This window comes from Anas platyrhynchos, chromosome 6 (assembly GCF_047663525.1).
Source record: "Anas platyrhynchos isolate ZD024472 breed Pekin duck chromosome 6, IASCAAS_PekinDuck_T2T, whole genome shotgun sequence".
NCBI lineage: Eukaryota > Metazoa > Chordata > Aves > Anseriformes > Anatidae > Anas > Anas platyrhynchos.
In genome coordinates this window covers 5,467,052-5,488,322 of record NC_092592.1, presented here as the reverse complement: position 1 = coordinate 5,488,322, position 21,271 = coordinate 5,467,052, and the positions used below count along the sequence as shown (strand labels likewise).

The 21,271-nt window shown below is 42.3% G+C and overlaps 1 protein-coding gene across 11 annotated transcripts in view; it reads left to right on the top strand.

Moving 5' to 3' along the window:
* Positions 1–21,271, top strand: part of PCDH15 (protocadherin related 15) — an 805,380-nt gene that overhangs the window by 374,376 nt on the left and 409,733 nt on the right. For all 11 annotated transcript variants that reach the window (XM_072040299.1, XM_072040297.1, XM_072040284.1 and 8 more), the window contains one exon: positions 7,524–7,585. The gene's annotated coding sequence lies outside the window, so the exon portion shown is untranslated. The remainder of the gene's footprint in view (positions 1–7,523; positions 7,586–21,271) is intronic.

Sequence of the window (21,271 nt, the reverse complement as noted above, 5' to 3'; positions counted from 1 at the left end):
CTTTTGGGACATTCCCACACTTTCATAAATCCAGGCTGTCCCCATACCCAACACTGGAACTCTTAGAAAAAGAGGCTGTGGAGTGCATATATATTAATCTGCTTTAAAATTCTTGGCAGGCCTCCACCCCGAGTACCAAGGCAAAGCCAACACCGTCTCCTTCCGTCCCAGGGACCTGCAGTTCAGCAGAGTGAAGCAGCCCACTGGCTTTTATCAGAGGCTGTGCACTTGGCACAACAGCCAGGTCAGATGCCAAGTCTGGGAGAGCAGTAGCTCAGCTCGTGTTTGAGTAAGAGACTGAATGCCTTGTCTGAATTGCCTCGATTGTCCTCCAGGGAAACATGGCCTCGCCAGTGAGGTCCATATTGCTGCATCTCCAAGTCAGAGGTCCCTCCTTGGAGGTCATTAGTGTTTCAGGGTAGCAGTGGCAGTGCCCACCAGTTTGTTTCCATTTCCAGGACTAAAGCAATATGGCTTAGGAGCCGGAGAGGCCACATCCGTACTATCCCCGCAGTACGTGGATAAGTACTTTCCTGATAAGGTGCCTTCACAGCAAAGAGAAAAAACTGATCTTAAAATTCCTTTTATCACTGGTGGGGTTTTGTTTTGTTTTGTTTTGTGTGTTTTTTGTTTTTTTTGTTTTGGTTGTTGTTGTTTTCCTGTGGGAAAAGTAGCCCTGAAACAATCTAATTTACGACATTCCTCCTCTGTAGTTTCAAGAGTTGCTGCCCTAAACACTTCTGCTCCAGCTTGATTTAGGAAGTCTTGAGCATATGCGGTGATGAATTGCCTTAAAGCATGGCCAGGCCCCCTCCCTTGCCCTGCTTGATGTACGGGGCATGCCTGCTTCCTCCTCCTGCTGTGCTAAAAGCACCGTCCTTCCAGGATGCAGCCATTTGGTGAAACCTCCTTCATCCTTTGTGCTAAAAACAGTGCTGTGGAGTAAGAGTTATCTCCTCCTGTGCTGTGCTTTAAAAGCAAGCCAAGCTCAGGCAATTGCACTGACGTTAGAGGAAGAAACCATGAAGTTCTGCTTCAGACACTGAAATTCGGTGGGTTGAAATGAAATAGATCTTAATTTTGGTTTTGCTGCATAAGCTACATCAAACCCCTGAAGTTGCTGCTGCTTTACTTCCTGGGTATGAGTACTTTTACTCTACTGATTTATTACTTTGCAAGCAGAAGCTAGTATACCTGTGAGTGAGTTACCTTTGAATTTTGAGCTCAGATCAGCCTCTAGTGAACAGGCTTCCTAATTAAAAGCACTTCCAACAGTACATCTTTATTATGGTCCAGTCAGAGGGTACAGAAATCACGGAGCTGCAAATGTATGAGAGAGACTGCCAGGACTTGGCTTGCTCTGATAATGATTTCCATAGACTTTTTTTCCTTTTTTTTTTTTGTTTTTGTTTTTACTCTACCAAAAATGGTAAAATATTTTTGTCGTTGGTATATTTCTGCTTATATGAAAGTTCTTACTATAATGATACCGAATGCCCGCAAATTGCAAGGCTTGCTCCCTTCACCTTAGATTGCCACATTCCTCCTTTTAGTTGCGTTATGAGGTCATGGCCCCATCAGGTATCAAGTGCTAGTCCTACAAAATTAATTCAACAGACCTTGAGGTTTCTGAGGGTCTTATAATACCTCTGGGTATAAACCCATGGAGTACCCCACTGCACACACAGAGCTTCTTCCTGACGAGATGTGAGCTAAAAACTGCTGAGGCTGTGAAAACACTCAGTCTAGTTGTCCGTGAACAAAAACTGCACCATATAGTCATGATTTCAGGGTATCTCCCAGGGCATTTAATTGTTGGAAGAGTATTTCCACATTCTAGATTAGTGACTGTCAATGAGAAGCAGTGATACCAAAGAACCTGAGCTCTTCAGCCACCTCCATGAAATTTGTAAGTGCTGATGTCTGGAAGCAGCTTGCTGAGTCTGTGTTGTGTGGCTGCCACTCGGATTGGCACTGGGATCCAGCTCGGCTATTAGTTTTAAAGAGAAATAAGTTATTGCAAGAATTTTATGCAAGAAGAAAAATCTCCCATCTCTCAACCTCATTTATTTTCCTGGAGGAACACGTAGTAGCAACCATTCCAACACAAAGACAAATTGAATATGCAGGTAGTTAATTTAACATCTCATTCAACATGTCCTGCTGTCCTTTTTTCCTTTCTCATTTCTCAGGAGTGTTTGAAATGCTAAAAGGCAAAATAGACCCAAATAAAACATGAACAGAAAACACTTGAAAAATAAAATGGGTAAAGGCATCATTGCCATTGAAGGTGACAAAGTGCAACTGGAAAATGATATTTTCCATGCTTCTGCTAGCCCTGTTGGAAGGTTCTGCCATGATGGATAGCTCTGCTTTGGGGACAAAACGTAACTTTTTCTGAACAGACAGAACTTCTGCAACAATTACAATTTGTTGTTTTCTTACACACTTGGGATAAAGAAAGGCACAACTGTGACTCATCAGTAAGGCAGGATACAAACTCATATGCCTAAAAGCTGCCTTACACATCAGGCTCTTTCAGATTTAGATTGCTGCTTTGTAACATATTTTTTTCAGAGCCAGCAGCACTGCTGCCATCATCTTAACCCTTCTGCAGGCTTCTTGCTTTTGCCGTGTTCCTTCATCCCTTGCTTGCCTGCCATCAGCTTCAGCAGCGCCTCTGAGGAGAGCAAGTAGGGCCAGTTGCTCCAGATGCTGACTGTTGAAAGGGAGAGGCATTGAAAAGGAAAGAAATTTCATTCTCTTAGAATAGAGTTACATCAGTTTCCTATTACATATTCACATTTTCTCAGTTTCACCTAAGTCAAGGTATACCACATGTATCGAGTAGAACCAAAAGGACAGAGCTGAGTTAACTACGAGTGCAATGCACGTTTCCTCCTCCCTTTTTCACACACAGGTGTAAATCTTGGTAGGATTTACCTGGCCATTGTTTTATTTATTAAGCTGCAACAGCAATTTTCTGCTTTCTTGGCCTTGGCCAGTTTGCTCCAAGTGCATGTCCACATGTCCTGCTTCCTCGGAGAGGTCTGCCAGCAGCTGCAAGGTCTTCATGGACAGGCTGAAAAATGAAACACGAGCAGAATTTCATCGGGGGCTAAAATCAAGTTATGTATAAATAATATCACTTTGGGCAAGATAGGATGGTCGTTCTGTTTCCTTACGTTGACAGAAATGTTTCAAATTGCATCTGAAGTGGTATTGCAGCTTTTTTCAGGCTGTGGGCAGGCAGGGTTTTTGGTAATTTGGGTAGGTAAAGCCTCCTCTGTTTGCTTATATCACCCTTGCAGGTTCTGTAGTGTTAAGCTCAGAAGTCTGGTATTTTTCTGTTATTCACAGTTACTTTCCTTTGTAAAACATTCCTCTTTATAACACTTTAATGAATGTGATCGTTGTTATTATTGCAGTCTTTATTCGCAGGATGCATTCTGCAAATCCCTTAATACCCCTGTTGTTCCCGAGTGCTGTGAGAGTGCTCTCCTCTGTCTGTAAGCTCAGTGCCCAGGACTGGGCACCTTGCCTCCAGAGCAGAGTCTGAATTTTCTTCCTTTTCTTCCCGGGTGGACACCACCCCAGCCGAGTTCTGGTTTGTCCTTCCAGCATTGCTGTGATGCTCCGTGGTCTCCCCAGTGTTTCTGCTCAGTGCCGAGCAGCTCCATCCCCGTGCTGTACCTGTGCCATACACAGGTGATTTCTTCTTCTTGTGTGGAGGACTTGGTGCTTGTCCGTCTCCACTTGCCAGCTGATGCATGGGGTCTCCCACGTGGTTTTCTGGTTAGGGAACAATATCTAAATTAGGCCAAAAACCAGAACAGAAACCTGAATGTGAATTAATTGAGTTCTTGTAGACTTGAATTGTGAAATGCCTTCATTTGGATGCCAGAGTTGTTCCTTTTATTTCTGTTGATTTACAGTAATGTTTTCTCTTAATTATCCACTGTTTTCTGGTGGAAGTAAAATAGTGACAGTGAAAGCTCATTCTAAAAAAAAAAAATAAAATTGGAAGAAAAGACAACCTCATTGAACAAATCGCTTCAAATACACCTCAGCACTGTCCAAGCTCCTAGGCTCCACTTCCCAGCACAACCAGCTTCGTAAAGAGGTAGGGCCAGTGCAGGGGGGGGAATTGCAGCTGTGTCTGAAGGCAGGGGTGAATGCAGAGTCAGGCAGTGACCAGGTTACCTCGCTTTTCTCCTGGGGCTGGCAGTTGGATGCTGGTAGTCTGCAGGCTGGGTAAGCTGAGATTTTCTCAGTGCGTTCTCCCAGTCCCGATGTAGAGGCTCTCGCCAGGTTACTCAGTAGCATGTACGGGTGCCCAGGTAATTTCTGAACACAACATGCATTTTGATTTCAACTGTAAATCATAGTGCCTAAAGGGAGAAGTCCATTTTGCTCTAATTAAAGATTTAGGACAATAGCAGTGATGGTGGAGAGGGAACATGAAGCCTTACCTGTTCCAGTTAAGCTAACTCTTATTTTCCAGTTTTCATTTTTGTTTTTTTTTAATTAGCATAATGGCTGTGCTTACCAGGAGCTTCTCAATGTACTTGCTACTGAGAGGAAGTCAGAAAATAGATTTGGGATTATTTCAAAGTTCTGGATTAAACGTTTCAGTGTTTTAGTGATTTACCCCATCCTCACTATGCTAGTAGTAGGTTCACAGAAGCCTTTCTGATTTGCCAGTGACCTACGTAGCTAAATTGCTTTCTGCAGTAATTCAGCTTTATTGCTATAGTATTATTTTACCTAATTTCCTGTATAACCAGATGTGCAAGAAATTTGAGGCAAAAGACCATGAAATGGAGCAAATATGCCCAAGTCTTGCCAGCTGGTGCGTTTTCCGCTGTACGAGGAGCTGCAGGGTGGCAGCAGTGGCTGGAAGAAGTCCCTGGCACGGTCGAGAAGGGTGAGGAAGAGAGGAGGAGGCAGGAGCTCGTGCCTTGGACATTGAAACATCTTTCTGCAGCTGCCTAAGCAAACAACTCCAGGAGTAAAAAGTGTGTTACAAACAGCAGTGACAGCAGCCAGAAATACCAAGCTGTGCGAAAGTTACTGGTCAGGATGGGTTTTATTGCTTGAGACATGGTCTGAAAAGTGCTGCCTTAGGATGGGAAGGGCCCCAAGGGTCTGCGTCAGGAAAGTCTCATCTGTTGTAGGCCTCATCTTCCTAGCCTGAAGAAAGGTCCTCACAGTGCCTTCAGCTGCAAGCCCTCACACTAATAATGTTTTGTAACGAGCCAGAGTGAGTCTAGCTTTGTGGTTTTGTGCAAAATTACATCTATGTTTGAGACGTAACCATTTGTATTTACAAAGTCTCTGTTGCATTAATGCTGGAATGCATTACAGCGTTTGGATTACTCCCGGAGGAGCACACCATAAGCAGGTCGTTTCAAAGAATCCAGCTTCTCTTAGTTTATATTCAATTACATGGTTCTTTTCCAGGGTTAGAGAGAGAGGATAGTCGTCTGTGCTACTTTTATGGCCGCTTTCTTTAATCTGCTTGTGGAGGGCGCTTTAATTCTACCCAGGCAGTTTGCTCAGTTTGCAGAAGCCTGTATGCCTGGGGTGGGGAGTTGCTGGCTCACACTCAAATAATTTTGGTAAGCAGGGCTGCATGTAACTGAGATTACAGACCAGCAGAAGCATTGTGCCTCCTGTCTGTCCCTCTCCTTGGCCACTGTGCAGAAACAGCGCGTTTCCGCGTGCTGTGGGGAAGGTGATGCCCAGCGTCCCTTCTGGATTCCAGCCTGAGGTGTGCTCTTTCACCTCAGAAGCCACTTGTTTTAGGAGCACTGCCACTTGTTTTAGGAACACAGCCTGGACATGACGTAGATTACCTCTGAGATGAAATGAGAGACCCTCCTGGCATGCAGGAGTCAGGACTGCCCCGGCCCTCCTGCTTAAATTGTGGATTCATCCTCTCATCCCTTTTTTGTTCTTTGTGGTCGTCAGGAAATAATTTCTCAAGCCATCTGGATTTCTGTTTAATCTTTTTGAAGAGCACTTCTGGGTAACTTGAGAAAGTATAAAAGCTGCATAGCAAAATAGGAGCGACCTCATGCTGAATGGAGGATCTTGTGAAGAAAGCCATGCAACCTATTTTAACTTTAAAGAAGAAAAATTCCACTTCCAAAAGATCCTGAACTAGCAGCACTTCTGTACTCCTTAATTCTGTGTACCATGCCTTTCTGTTGGTGTGTGCAGCCGTAGGCATCTTTACTTGCTGACGAAGTTGTAACGATATCTAGGATTTGCCCAGGGCTGTCTTGACCCAAAGCTGCTGTTCCAAAGCCTTGCCACGCATCGCTATCTTCTTGTTGCCCCTTTTTGAGCTGTTTTTTGTCTATTTATTTATTTATTTATTTTTATTTTATTTTATTTTATTTTATTTTATTTTATTTTATTTTATTTTATTTTATTTTATTTTATTTTATTTTATTTTATTTTATTTTATTTTATTTTATTTTATTTTATTTTTTAAATTCATGATAGATTCTTCCTTTCTTTTTTTGTTTGCTTCTGTCAATTATTTTCATTTTTGACTTTTTGCTCTTGTGCATTGCACTACCTATTTCCTTCTACAGAAGGAAGTCCAGAGGTAGGGCACTCTCTGCAGGAGAGTGATATTTCCCGAGAGAAAGGAAATTCCTCCAGGCTACCTCAGTAAGGCAACACGTAACTTCTTCCCTTCGCACTGACATTTGACTCCATGGTAATGCGGTTAATGTTTTGCAGACTTTTAGGGGAGCATTAGTGAAAAGTATCAGCAAGGATATGTCCCAACGCACTTGATTTTATTTCTTTAGTTGGAATATAGTTATTTTCTGGCAGTAGAGTTGCATAATGTGTTATTTTCTCACCATTTTTTCAATTACTTGAGACCAACATGTGACTTTGGGCCTTATTTTTTTTCCAGGCATTTGCTAAGGGGGGTTGTATATTTTTATCTGCTTTAGTGGATGTGTGCAGATGTGGGCTTTGTGAGTGAACTGCAATTTAGTTGGCTTTGAAACTAATTCAGTCAAATCTGTTTTCCTTTCTGGCTTTTAAACAGGTGCTTTGTAAGTTCACATTACCAGCCAAAGTGGTCCTCTCCCTAGCATGGCTGTCTGTGCCTGGATGGTCCTTTCCTTTCATTGTCAGTTCCACTTCACCACAGTAATGATGTTTCTATACAAGTGTCTTTGCTCTACACATCAGAACTTTCTAAATATAAGAAGCTTTGTGATGAGAGAAAATAGCTCGAGTTGCTCTCAGTTTTGTCTGAGAATTTTCGAAAAAAGATTAGGAGGGGAATAAGGGACCTTCAAAAACCTGTCTGGTGTATGGAGTTTGGCAAGAAGTCAAATGGCTTTTTGCAAAGTCTCCTCACTCCTTTGCCACTTGCATGCATTATTTGTTCTTTCAAGATGGGACAGAAAGTGCAAATGTTAGCAAAATTATTTAGCTGCATTCTGTTAAATGAGAAAGAATAACTTTTTCCCAATTTTTTGTCCCTGTAGGACATCACTCAGAGACACTGCAGCAAACTTCGGTGGAGCATGAAGAAGGCTCAGAAGTTCACGTAAGTCTGTATCTTCACAAATGCAAATGGCAAAAGTATCTGTTACCTCTCTAACTCTTTGGAGGCCTTGCTGGGGGCCAGTGTAGTGTGCTGTCCCAGCACACCAGTGAAGGCAAGCCAGGGGGCCTGCAAGGTGCATTAGTGCCCATGGGGCCCTGACATCACGTGTCAACATACACATTTTCAGGCATTATTTTGTTGCACTCTCAGTTCTTTGTGTCTGTAGGTGCGTTAACACCTGTTCTGCATTCCCAAAATAAGCAGGGCATTAACTCACCATGAGGACAGCTCTGCCAGTGGTAATTGCATAGCTATTTTCTGAGTCCCACAAAGGTTGGTAAAGCCATAAAAAGTTACTAAAGCATAGCTGAAATTATGTAATGGTGAGCTGATTGCTATTCTTACTGGCCAGATAAGTATGTTGTATCTACTCTTCTTTTTTTTTTTTCTGTTGTGCCTAAATCAAGTTTTATCCTAGATTTTATATTTTCCTTGGGTAATGGGTTAATTGTATATCCTACCATGAAATGAATAATGAAGCTATTAGCAGCATGCCTGAACTGTGTCCAGTACATGCATGAAAATCAAAGAGGAGTTATATGAGACTACATTCTGCTGTAGTTCCTGTTTGCTAGACTGTGTTTTCTTTTTGTTTTGGCTTCGTGTGACTTTCTGAAGGCAAATAAGCACTTTCTTTTCCCGTGAGCACCATGGAAAGAAGATGGCCTGCTGCATGTTCTAGCTTAGTTGTAGGAAAGTGATTTCTGCTTAATGAAGTAAATGACTGGGGAAATGTGTTGCTGTAAGGTCTGTCAGTGCGAACTGCAGCAGAGCGTAAGATTTGGGGGTGGAGAAATCCCATTGCGTTAATCCATAAATCCATAGAATTACCTGGAAGGCTTTCAATGCAAGGGAATAATTAGAGGAGATCCCAGTTTTTAATATTGTATTTAACATTTCTGTCTATTTCTGGTACTTTATTTTCTTTTATTCACTGCCCTCTAGAGGTCTTGCAAATGGAATTAGATGAAAAGAAAATAATATTGCAGCAATGACTGTCTCTGGCTGGTGCTGCTGTGCACTGGCTTGTACAATCTTTTAAGATAATTGCAAAGGTGCTCCTAGAACTAAATGATGTTTTCCACGTTCACTAGGAAGGAAAAAAATATTTACAGAGGGAGAAATACAGGTTTTAACACAGCGACTGGCAATGCTAGCTCATGTGAGCACAAAAGGTACTGTATGATGTTCCACGTAAGAGCATGCCTGCTTTGCTACAGCTGGTAAGTTGGCAAAATGTGAGCCGTGCATCAGATGTTTGACCATTTATCCCTTTTCACATGTTCGTGTTAAAAGCACTTTTCAGGGGAGAGCTCATCTTTATATATACGAGGTGCAGAAACACTGCTGAACCTGTCGCTCGTGCTCTCAGCAAGAGCACGGAGAGGCCTGGTGTCCTGGCAGCTCTGTGTCCCCTGCCTGGGCTGTGGGTTCCCTCACAAGGCACCAACTTGGGGCCGTTCCCTCTCCTGGGGAGTCAGAACAACCACCTCGTTAGCAGATGTCATCTAACGAACACTAAGTGTAACCCACAGCCTTGGAGGCGTGCTGGGGAGCAGCTCTCCTCCACCTGGCTGCCTGCTCTCAGGAATGATTTGCGTCTCCAAAGCTTTGCCACCACCACACAAAATCTTTGGGGAAGGACATGGGGGCAGTAACATGGGGATGGATAAGTAAGCCTTGCTTCTTGGAGAAACCCAGCCGAAAGTGGAAATGCCATCTTTACAGTATGGCAAGACTTCAGTAGAAGCTTTGCTGCACAGACTTGGTGCATTGTAGGGTGACACAGTTGGTGCTGGGCCCTGACAACCACTGGCAGGTACAGGAGAGTTCATATAGACTGGCTCAAGCTTGGTCCCCTTAGGTGGCTGGACCTCAGCTGCAGAAAGACCAGGACTCGCCTAGATTTCAGAGTTTTATTCTCCAGGAATCCAGTTTTTGTGCTCCTAGAGCTCACTGCAGTGCAAACTGCCACGCTGTGTGGTGGGAGTGATGGCGATGGCTACTTCAGAAGTGGGCGTCTGGCCTGAGCTGCAGCACTCCTGCAGGGACATCCTTAATGTATCAGCAGCTCTGTCCTAAACAGGAATGAGATCATTCATGGATCTCTAATGCAGTAATTACGTGGCTTCTGTAGATTTGTGTATGATACTTATCTCTGTGATTTGTCTCTCCTGTGTACATCCCTGAATTTATTTTCCCCGTGCAAGATACGGTTATAGGTAGTTTTATAGACTCTGAAGTTTGAACTTCAGTTGAATTGTATCTCAGCACTGGGCAATTCCTCCCCAAAGCGAATTTGTTCCTAAATTATACTCCCAAACAGAGAGAAATCTTGTCAACTATTGCAAGTGTACAGAGGCACAAGAAAAGCCACGGAGGTAACTTGGCCTGGCTGTACAGCAGTGCCTGCTGCCTGTGTGAGCACCCAGAATTAGTCAGCACTTTTTGAAACTTAGTTGTGGAAGATGAATATGGAAAATGAATTTACACAGATCTGCAGCCTTGCATTATTCTTCCTAATTTTCCGGTTGATTGGGGATTTGGTGCATCACAGAAGGATTTCTCTTCCTTGGTGTCAGAGTCTTGGAGCGCAAATAAGCCATTGCAAATTGTCACTTACAGCAAAATGTTTTATTATTGATGAGATTTTTGAGATTTAACAAGGAAGGAGCTCTGAAGCATTTGGCTTCTTATAGGAGATTTCGGTCACAGTAATGAGTATAAGAAAAGTGTAAAATATCCAGAGAGAATTCCTCCAGAGAACCATAGGTAATAAGAGTATGAAAAGATAAAGAGGTCAGATGGGTACATTTAGGATGTAGGCAAATACAGGGAAGGAGATTAGCGGTCGTGTGTTGTAGACCCTTTGGGAGAAGAGGAAAACAATTTTCTGCTCTTTCTTCAGTGTTTTCCCATATACCAGGCCTTCCCTTCAGCAGCTGCTGTTGGAGGGTGCCTGCCTGCTGTTCTCTCCTTCCAGCCTCTCGATGCTCCTCTGCCTGACCCTGTGCACTGGCAGTGCCAGGGGAGATCAGCTCCCAAGTGTTGGCGCTGCTTTGTGTTGCCTCCTGGAAGCTGTATGCTTCCAGAGAGTACCTGTTGACTGCAGTCAATTTGATTTTTGGATCAGAACTTGTTTCTGCAGTCAGCAGTTTAAGGACTACCTTTGTCTTTGGTTTTCCTGGGTGATTCTCCGTAGAGGTCCCCTCTCTCAGCTGCGGTGCTCTCACCATTAATTACACCTGCGATGCCTTTCCTTTATAGCTCCTTCTCTGTGAGCCTGAGTGTAATGGCAGGGTAGTATAACTCCTAATGCTTTCATTAAGAGACACAACACAGGCAGCCTGAAAGCAGTTACCTGTGCTGAACAGCAAACTCAGGAAAAACCTCGCCACGCAATTGCAAAGTAGTAAACTGGCGATTGTGGCCCATTTGCTATAAGTAGGGCCATTACAAAGCCATCGCTGTAGTGGCAACAAGCTGATGGCTTGGCAGTATCGTCCCAGCACTCTGTGTTTGGGTGTGTTATGCTCGCAGAGGTACTGAGCATACAAGTGCCTATAGGAGAGAGGAGAGAGATTACTATGCACTTGTCATAACACACTGGGTGCCCTGGAATGATGTACAGTATCCATGCCTTTGCTTACACGTTTCTTAATATATGTTGATCTAGGATTTAAAAAAGAAAGCTTTGTAGTTGCATATATACATGTACTTCTTTATGCAGTGAAATAAAATACATCAGGAAAATACTCCTAAATCCCTAACCTCTTGGAACTGATAGCTCCTTAGTGAATCTTTGTTTAATATCAAAACAGAGTGCTAACTAGTGCCAGTATTGCCTGGCTCACTCAGCCATTGATGCTTTTTTGTTTTATTCCATTTTCGCTAGGTAATGCTTCAATTAATACCTAAATACACAACTTGTCGCATCACTGTCGCAGGTTATCCAGGATGCTCAGCAGGGAACCTGTAGGCAAGGGGAGGGGTGGTGCCCCCAGTGTAGACAGAAATAACAACTTGGCAGGCTAGCCAGCAGCATAAAAAGTTGACGTACCCAATGAGCTTTCAGTGCCGTGGATGCAGAGTGACTGCAGGTATTAGTGCATTCGCTAGGGCTCTCATTTATTCTCAGCTTCTGTAGAGACAGAAATAAAAAGCTCCCAATACTGGGGCTGAAATGGGATTATATCTGGATAACCTGTTTCTCTTTCATTACCATTTTAAGTGTCTGCTTTTCTATCGGTTCTCTTTGATTGGTATTTAAAAATGGTACTGGATTGTTTACCTTGATGGAGACTGTGATAATCCCTAGCCTACTTGAATGACTTGAGTATTTGGAGCAATTTCTCAGAGCAGAGTATTGGCTGCATGGATTTGTCTGGAATCAAAGAGAGGGTTTTTCCTTTTTTAAATCTAAATGGGAGAAGAATTCTAGTGAGCTTGGTTTATTTATTTTATTTCATTTTTTTTGCAAGTCAGCTTTTCTGCTCCCTGATTTCAACCCTCTTGTATGTATAGGACCAATGTACTCTTAATGCAGCATTTGCTGATTTCTCCCCCCATTTGCTGTTCAATACCTTGGCTGCAATTGCCAATGAAATTGCCACTTAGTACTTGCAACATTGGCGACTTCTGCGGTCATTATCAACTTGGCAGAGATTACCAAACTAGAAGGAAGTGTTTCCTGTAATTTGGCAGTCTTGAAATGGTCCCTGCTCCAGGAGGGTCATCCTGGTGACGTGCCCTACCTGCTCTTGGTAACCCCAGCAGCTGCCCAAAGTGCCTAGGGTATGTTTGGGAAGGGCTTTCGTTTATAACACTGTAGGAATTTTGCAAGTTGTCTTAGATTCTCAATAAGGCAGACTTAGCACGTAGTTCTAGGGTGAAAATACAGAGTTACACGATTTACTTGGAGAATTCCTTCTGCAACTTTGCAGGTGCTGCTAAGTGCAGACGTTCAGGCACGCCACAAACCTGACAGCATGCAGAAATGCCAGGCTGCACCGAGCTGCGGATGCTCAGTGGTTTAGAAACCCTATTTTCTGATCTCCTTTCTGCACATATTCTCATATTCAGTTTACCATATAATGGTGGATGGATTTTGTTTCCATGATCTAATAGTTTGGGACCGAGCGTGTATGTAACACCTCATAGTTAACTTCTCAGCCTCAGCGGCTGCTGTGTGAGGAAGGTAGCTTCAAAGGGATACAACCATCAGCTGCTCCGTTTTTGTCCCTTCTTTTAGAAGTGGTAGGGTGTCCTGCAACACAAACATGAGCTGCAATAAGCAACAGCAACTCCAGGTTGTCCACAAGTGGCAACACTGATTTGTAAGTACAAAATACGCTATAACCACCTAGTGCATTTTGCTAGCACAATCTGGTGGAAACTGGTTCAGGTGTTGGTGTTCTTCGTTAGTAGCTGTGTGTAAGCAACCGTGTTACAGAAACAGCGTGGAGCCTTCAGGAATTTATGAAAGCATGCAGTTTCAAGGTATAAAGCAGCTATATCATCGTTCACTGTGAAAAATGTGTGCTGAACTGTCATTACTTAAAAGCTTTCAGTATTGCACTGAAATTGAGCGATGTCATTGTGTCTGCACAGACGCTCTGTGACGTGCCTGGTGGTGTCACACGAACAGTTTGAGTCTTGGTAGGGTACAGAGAAGACTGGGATGAGATTATTTGTTTAGAATCCCTTCTCAGCATATTTATATGCCCCGCAGAGACACTACGGACATAAGACCTTTGGAAGAATTGTGTGAGGTACAGAAATGCACAAACTGAAGTAGCTTGCTTTTCCACATACCATTTGTCACCTCTTGTTGTATGGATCTGTTTTTATGTCTTGGTGTACAAGGTTATAACCATAGATGATATTTGCTTAGATTCCTTCAGCAAAATCAGAAAGAATTGAAACGGGCTTTGGGATGCATCTGAGAAACCTTAAGCATTCTGATTTTGCAGGCAGAAGTGTCTGAAAGAAGCTGAAGTTTCATCAGCTTGGTCTGTATAATGAATTTTATCAAATCAAAGTCTTGAAAATGTTCTTCAAAAAAAAAAAAAAAAAAGATGGAAAAGCTGGAAGGCAGGAGGCCTGCAAGGCAGATAAAAGCACGAGCAGGGAATTTTGTATATCAGTTCCCTGCATATTTCTGGATTTAGTCTGTTGAATGTGTTCAGCTTGTTTAATTACCAGTATAAACAAATTCATGGGATAATGATGGCATCCTTAGATGTTGATTAAGGAACAGTCTTTGTCAGATCTTTTAATGTAATGAGGCAGTGACATCGCAAATAGGCTGCTAACCATTTGAAGAAAATTGCACAGAATGAGGCAGGAGGTATCAGGGAGTCTGGTTATCTCTGGCTGCTACAACAAATCCTAATACCCCCCAGGGGGTGCTGTTATGTCAGCCAGACCCCCAGCACCCTTCTGTTTTGCTTGGTTTGCTGGAGCCTTTCGTTTGGGCCAGTAGTACCTTCACAGGGGTAGGTGTCCTGCCACGAAACAAAGAAAAGAAATCTCACTTGCAACCCCAAGGTGATCCCAGCTTTTTGAGCAGAGTAAGGGTTTTAAACAAACCACCTAAATAATTAAATTAAATTAAATTAATTAAATTAAAACAGCTAAATAAGTTGAATAGCGTATTTTGTGCATGTGTGTAGTTGACGAGGCCAAGAAAAAAAAAAAAGTAGAGGAGGGAGAACCAACAAATGGCAAATACTTTCAGCATAGTATGAAACTTCTGACTGCCTCAATTTAATCACTCAAAAAACAGAGACTGTAGTTTTGTACTGCACAACTCATTGGCATTACAATTTAATGTGTGTTCGGTCTGTCTGGTTTTGCACCTGTGAACCGCAGAGTATGTTGCTTGTGACAGACAGTAAAGAAGCTCTGTATTTCTCTGCAGCAGAGCATTCCTTCCTGTAATTACTGGGAGGCGGTCAACAAGGACATGTTTCTAGAGAGCAAATTTCACGGTTTTGCTTTATTTATTTTTTGTTGTTGTTTTGCATTGTTTTATTTAAATTAAAAAAAAAAAAAAGTGGAATGCTGCACAAACACCCTTGGGAGATGTTAAGAAATATTTTGTGGCTATGATATTTCGCCTGAAAATTTTTATCGTAGCACATGTCTGTCTCTAGCACAAAACAGAGTTCAGGAGCTGTGTTGTTTTGAATAGGTTTTCTTGAAGCAGAATATTTATTTTGCGAGTTGGCAAAAAACCTCTCTCTTATCAAGTTGCATCTTGAATTGCATAGCCATTGTTTTTCAGACCACGAAGCTCTGAGAAGTGCCAACAGAGTGAATTATTTCAGGTGATCATTAATGGATGGGGCAGTGAGAGCAGCTAGGCAGAGCTTTGGATGGGTTTCAGTGGCCGGCTCTGCCAGCACTGGCCCACTGCAGAGACTCAACACATCACTGCAGTACTCTGCACCTCAGAAATTACATTCCTCACTATTAAAAAATAAATAAATCACTAACCTTAATTCACAGCAATGCAAACAGCTATTTATTATGTTTTGACAGCTCACTATGACCTCATAGTTTTAGGATTTTAATGGTATGTGCTCTATTTAGCATGTTTTCCCATTACACATAGTACCTTTGTTGTAAGTTTTAGCAGTAGGGCCAGTATTTAAATGAGATGAAAATGACCTTCTTTTTTTTTTTTTTTTTTTTTTTTAAATTGCTCTGCAGCCAAAGACACAAGGACAGTGTAATTTTGCTCTTCATTGTAGAAAGAGTTCCTGTCCTGCAGATAAATATTTAATTTAGTCCCCAGGCTCGTTCATGCAAACAGAGGACTGGATTGTTTCAGCCCTTCTTCTCTTCTTTCCTCTAACTGCTTCCCCTTCCCAGTCTGTGTTTTGTTGCCCCAGTATTTTCCAAATCCATTGTATGTCAACCTATCTGGCAAGTCCGAGATGCAATGGAAGCTTTAAACCTCAAGAAAAAAGCTGAGCTTTAATTCATAAGCAATTTCAGACCCACTATTTTCCAGTGTAATCCATGAAGTCCTACTAATGGCAATTATTTTATGAAGGTTAAGGAGGGGGAAAAAATCATACTTTCTTGAACTATGTGTAGCCACCTTTATAGTTTCAGTAAATCAAGAAAATTGTTTCTTGATGTTGACATTTAGTGAGCTTAGTAATTCTTTACTAGAAACTACAAGGAACAATTTCCTGTAGGCTAGTGTTAACTCCTCTAATTTATTATTGGTAGTGACTATTTTATTTTCATTTTTCATGTTGAACACCTGAGAATGTTTTGGAATAGGTATTACATCGCAGAAGCGCTCTGTCCCTGTGTTCCCCCTTCAGTCTGGCTGAATCTGTCCAAATGTTCACAGTTAGCATTTTGGGGGAAATTAAGGGACAAATGGGATAGTTTTCAGGTTTGAAAGACAAATTAAGCCACCCCAGGCAGGACAAAGCACCTGACCGAGGTGCTCTTCCCTTAAGAAACTCAGCAACCTCTTTCCACTGCCCCCACCCTGAGGTTTCTAGAAAACCAGTAGGAGTGAGAGCCTGGCCATTGGAGTCAAATCAGTAAAAATTAAACAGGCAGGAGAACCTGTGATGAACTGGGTTGAACTTGATGCTTTGCATCTTTTCAAAGATGCTGTTTAATGTCTCTTCTTTTTAGATATAAATGTGGGGATTCCTTCCCTAATCACTGCTTATAATTTTGACATTTAATATTAATGCCCAGGGATCGTGGGTACTACCCTTAAGTAAGAGCTTGAGTATGAACCTTTCAGATCCAAGAGAGGCTGTGCAGTAAGCGGTGTGCTCAGGCAAAAGATAGATTTAGTTCCCCTCTTTGCTGCAGTTCAGTAAAAGCCAAGGTTTCAGCCTGAGACTTGCACTTTGTTTTACAAAGCGGGCAGACCTTTAGCTGCCTTTTTGTTCCTCAGTTGACCTTGTTTACATGATTAGGCATAAGCTGCGGTCAGTTAATTTCACAGCTTTGGCAGTGCATCAGGAGAGCTCACTATTTGGTGCTTTATTTCATGTTCTGCCACGCTAAAACAACACTTAACGTCACTGCTCGATCTTAAGTATGTCTAACTCGTCCATCAGTCTCCTTCAGCAGCCAGAACAGCCATCGGTCTCACTGAGACAAACATTCGGGCCTACAGTAAGTAAGATCCGACTTGCAGAGTTCAGTATTGATGAACGATATTGTAAGAAAGGCAATTCTACTCAAATGTTTCTCAAAACAAAACAAAAACATCCTAACTGCATCCTTTGGTATATTGAATTTACCCAGGCTTACCTGCTCTTGTACTCCTTCCAGCAGAAACACTGCTCACTGTTAATAAACTCCTTTATTTTGGTAAAGAAGATTGGTGCTGGTGACAGGTTTTAATTTTACCCCCATAAATTTGGGGTTATTGAGTTATGTGACAAGACATTAAAAAGAAAGGCAGGGAAAGCAGAGTACAGAGCTTTTCTCCCTAATAGCGTAAGTTACCAAATTTATCTTTGAAGCTGTAATCAAAGCTAGGGACTCTGCAGTTGATTTGAGCAGTAGTAAAGACAGGTTATCCTTCATGAAAGTTGAGTCTGAGCTGTTTGGCATTGACAGATACGTACATCTTTTTTAAAAACAAACAAACAAACAAACAAAACCTTGCATTTTCATTTGTTGTGATTTTCATTTGATGTAAACCAGTTGTATTCACTCCAGACTGTCAGGGTTCTTCAGCTAATGGATTTCTTAGTGTATGACACAAAGGAAATCTAAGTAGATTGAGAATGGGTAGTATCCTTTTTTAAAGCATCGTCTTTAACGTGCAAAGGAAAAAAAATGGAAATAACAGCTTAAGACTTTTAAAAATATGTTGAAAAGTTCTGAATCTACCTAGAAGCTTTCCTAGTACACCAAAGAAGAGAATGTATCAGGAAAATATTTTTTTTTCTTTCCTGTTCAATGACTGGTACTTTTGTGCTGGCCTTATGCAATATCTGAAGTGAAGTTTTACTGCAGGAATGGTTGTGGAGAGCACCTTGCCCACTTACTGTATTATGTTTTAAAAGTATTGGATGACACTTGGTGTTGTTTTTTTTGTCCCTGTGGCTGCGGAGTGGTCACTCGCCCAGCCCTGGGTTCCTTGCTCTGCGCTGCAGGTAACAAAGCCCGACAGCCGCGGCTTCAGATCTGACAGCTCTGCCCTCAGAGGTTTTGCATCGCTTCCATGTGTGTTTTTGGACTTCTGACCCTTCAGAAAGCAAATAATTAGAGTGTTCAGGTTTCTCTTTTCAGATGATTAAGTGGGTTGGCGTATCAGATGGAAGGGTTCATTTTTGTAATTCTGTTTTAATTAAAGGGAAATGCACCACTCCAGCGCATCATGGTTTGATAGCAGTGCTGCAATTATGTGGAGACTAGGGTATACTTTTCTACTTGGGTTATAGAAAGATATTTACTGACAAAATTTTACCCTGTTGCTATATGAAGGGGGGCAAATTTCTGTTTTGTAAGTAAAGCATCTAATTTCTTCTGCACTCAGTTTCCATTACCTGGTAAAAATAAAAACTTAGGAATGCTTTTTAAGACCTTTGCAGCATGCTTGTGGTAAGCCCATTCAAGCTATATATGCTTCCATTTTGGCCATGCTGTTAGTAGTATGTGGGTAGGTAGAGATTGTCCTCCGTCCTGTCCTTGTACAAATAGTCCTTGTACAGCTTACACCTTGGAAGAAAGTGGAGGGACTAATGGAGTGCTCCAGACAGCTTAGGACCTTTGCTTTGTCTTTTTGAGTGTGTTCATTCTTTCTTTGCTGCTTTGGAGGAGGCTCTTTTCCTTTGGAGAGAATGTCTTGTAACAAATACTGAGCACTAAAAAAATAGCTATAGATGCTCCATGCCTGTTAAGGATGGTTAGTTTCTGTTTTGAGGGAAGTGGTCATAACTTTTAAAGCATTTTTTATCCGATTTATACTTTTTTTTTAATATCTATTTGCCCAATGACTAAAGGTTCCTGCAATTTAAGTGGGCTACACAGTGGTTTTATTCTATAGTTTTACAAATGGGACACATTTCCATCTTCACTGGGGGAAGAAGAAAAATCAATGTCATGAAGCTGCAGACAATACACAATGAAAAAAAGAAACCAGAGCTCACCATCAGGTGTAAAAAGGTAAGAAGTGTGTGTTGTCTGCTTACTAGCCTTGTTTGGCAGCGTGGTGCTCTCAACATGCACACAAGCTTAAATTTGCTGGAGGGGATTTCACTACCAGCTCATTTCAGAGCTGGGGGAGGTGAAGTGGTACTAGGAGAGCTCCTCCTAGGGCCAAAGGAGCAGGGAGAGGTGCGAACAGGCTGCAAACCCTACTGTACATGGGAGAGGCAGTGCATGACTCGAATGGGAGGGGTGCTGATTTTGTTGGAGCCTGGGCTAGATTTGGAAACTACACTAATTCAACAAAAAGATAGCTTACATCTCAAATAACAAAACATATGAAAGAGTAGGCAGTGTTCCAAGGGAGTTTTAAAACTGTGTTTCAAGGGACAAAATCAAGTACATGGAAGAGCAAGTAAGAAATACAGGCATGTGGATGAGAAGGACAAATACAAAAGGTCTGTATTCATTGTAATGGAAATGAGTTACTACAGGTTTGATTTCTGATTTATGAATATTAATTTTTAAGGAAGACAAAAAGACATATGAGGGGCAGTCAGATGTCTCCACAAATGGAAAAATTTTAGCAAGAGAAATGGGAAACTTAGTATAAGAAGAAAACATATTTTGAAATAGAGCTAGAAGACAGTAAAAAGGCAATGGTGGTAGCTCATGAAGATCGTGATGGTGAGCAGAGGAGTCCCAACCTGTTACTACTTACTCAAAGAGCTCTGTCCTCTGATCTCCAAGCAATGGTCCTGGCCCTTAGTGTAAAAGTAGTGTCCTTCCTGCATGTCACAGTGATCTGTGAAGCTGAGACAGGAGGGGTGGGTAGGAGACAAAGCAGGACTTCACATGAAAAGCATTTTTGTAGTCTGAAAGGAAAACATAGTATTTTGAAGGGTGACTGAAGTATTTGACAAAGTATTTGTCAAATGTTTGAGTTCTGGGAGAAAACATTGCTGGAGAAGAAGGGCAATAATGGAGAATGCAGCCTGGCAGTAATACATGGTAGCACACCAGGGCTCTTATTGCAAAATCCATATGTAGTTGCATTTCAGCTGCATGCATACTTTAATTACAAAGGGAGAACAAAATTAGACATTAAGGATAACAAGTTGTATCCACTGTAAAGGCAAGCACCTCAGGAAGCAGTGGCCACAGCCAGTGGAGAAAGGAATTCCCCTGAATTTGGGCATCCCAGAGGGTTGCAAGTTGCCGTGGGACACAGGGAGCTTCTGGAGAACACAAATGGGTTGCTACGAGACAGAACCAGAGGGCAGGAATAACAGTTTTCAGTGCAAAGGATGGTTACCAGTGGATTCCCAAAGCATCTTATGCTCTTCTAAATTTTTCTGTTGGTGCTGAGCCTTTTAGGATGGTAGATGCAGAAGGGATTTTTTGGTCCTGAGCACCTGGGTGAATTTGTTGTTATCCAGTTCAGGTGGAACAGTGAACTGCTGGTGCTCTGAAGTTATGCTGAAGTTAGGATTAAGATGGGTGGTTTGGCTGAGAGTCCTTTGACAGTCATGAATGAAAAACCTAATATTGGACTTACTGGAAGAAGAACCAACAGCAAACTCAGAAAGCATTATGGTAATCTGTGCACAGTGCAGTTCGGGTCGCTCAGAGGGAGTTACTGGAGACCTGTTTAAAACAGAGGGCAAGACAGTAAGGGTGATCCAAAATGTGGAAGGGCTTACGTGGAATGACAACAGATTGGCACACTTCAGTTTGGGAAAGTGGAAACTAAATGGCTTGTATTTACAATAGAGTAGCGTGAAATCCTGAATACCTGAATGAGGAAGGACATGGTGAATCTAGCTGACACCAGGGGCAAGGTCAAGCAGAGAAGCCATTCTTCCCCTAGGTGTAGTCACCCTGTGGGCAGAGCTTGTGCCCTGGGGAGTGCTGTACTGATGGGGTTTTGGAAGAGCTGGGGTGGGAAGGGAAAATCCATCACAGGCTGTGCCCCATGAGGATATAACCTCAGCTCGTAGAGGTCTTAGCAGCAAGATGCTGTATACTATTGCTAGGAAGAGCCACTACCTGCTGTCCCGTCCCTGCTCCCTTCCTGGGCTTGTCCTGGTGCCAGGCAGAGACAGGGCACGGCTCGGCAGAGCTCTCCCCTGGGCTCCCGCGCCTGTTCCACACTTAGCTCTTAATAAAGCGACTGATGCAAATAAATGTGGTCTGTACAAGTTCCCAATCTTGGCTGAGCATCTTCAACCTATAGCTTAAATTCATCTTTTGTCATGGAGGGCGATGCACATGTTGTGAGCGGTAGAATTTATAAGATAGTTGTAATTGAAATGAGAGGATTTATTCAGTAGAAGATTGGGATTAAAGCAAGGAACGGTTCAATACAATAACTCAAAGCTTGACTACTGTACAGTGTGATAGGTGGGAAAGCTGTTACAGTGATTACAAATCCATTTGGGAAAGTATCAAAGTCTGAACATTGTGAAACAGTGCAAG